The sequence below is a fragment of the Triticum dicoccoides genome, chromosome 3A (assembly GCF_002162155.2).
Source record: "Triticum dicoccoides isolate Atlit2015 ecotype Zavitan chromosome 3A, WEW_v2.0, whole genome shotgun sequence".
Taxonomy (NCBI): Eukaryota; Viridiplantae; Streptophyta; class Magnoliopsida; order Poales; family Poaceae; genus Triticum; species Triticum dicoccoides.
Window position 1 is genome coordinate 703,186,495 of NC_041384.1, and position 848 is coordinate 703,187,342.

Below are 848 nucleotides of genomic sequence, written 5' to 3' on the forward strand. Positions count from 1 at the left end.
AGAGCATGGGATGAAGAGGCGCAGCAGGCCGAGAGGGGCGGCGCAGCTCGTCGGAGAAGGGGGCAGGGAGGAGAGCTTACCTGAAGGTCTCCGCCGCCGTGAAGGGGGAGGCCGCCGCCGCCGCCGTCGTCCGGTTCTTGGAGTACTTGGGTGTGGGTGGTCTTTTTTCCTTTTCTTTTTCTTTTTTTGAGGTGAGGGGGTGTGGATCTCGGGCACTGGGCAGAAATTGCTGGTTCCTGTTCCTGGGCTAGCTAGTGGGCTGTTGGCCTGCTGCCGATGGACTGGACCTGTTAGCGTATCTGCCATATGCCCATATATGATTTTTTTGTTCTATAAAAAATATGATTTTTTTAATTCTCAATATATATGTATATATAATTTATTTTGCAGAAAATTTTGGGTGTACATCTGTACACCCATGACCTATGCTGGATCCGCCCTTGTGTGCAAACAGTTAGTTCCTCGGTGAAGTTCAATGGGAAGTTATCAGACCGTTTTTCTCCCTCACGAGAACTCCGCCAAGGTGACCCATTAAAACCATTTTTATTCATATTTGTGGTTGATTCCTTGTCGTCTTTGATTCTTGATGTCATTGAAACAACAGGTCTTATATCGGTTGCTAATATCTCATCTCTTGTTTGGTGATGATACATTGCTATTTTTTTAAGGTTCTGAGGTATAGGCGAACATTGTAAGTGATGTGATGCATAGGTATGAACGTGGGACAGGCCAACTAATAAACCAGGAAAAGTGCAGCATATTGTTTGGAGAACCTTGCCCTTGGTAGTACAGGAGGTGGTTAAAAATGTGTTGCATATTGGGCGGCAGGATTTCGAGGACCAATACTT

General features: G+C 46.0%; 1 protein-coding gene across 2 annotated transcripts in view; it reads right to left on the minus strand.

Moving 5' to 3' along the window:
* Positions 1 to 180, minus strand: part of LOC119270332 (E3 ubiquitin-protein ligase BRE1-like 2) — an 11,126-nt gene extending 10,946 nt beyond the window's left edge. The window contains exon 1 of one of the 2 annotated variants that reach the window (XM_037552340.1): positions 81 to 180. The gene's annotated coding sequence lies outside the window, so the exon portion shown is untranslated. The remainder of the gene's footprint in view (positions 1 to 80) is intronic. The other variant, XM_037552341.1, reaches the window with a different exon arrangement.
* Positions 181 to 848: the final 668 nt, after the last annotated feature.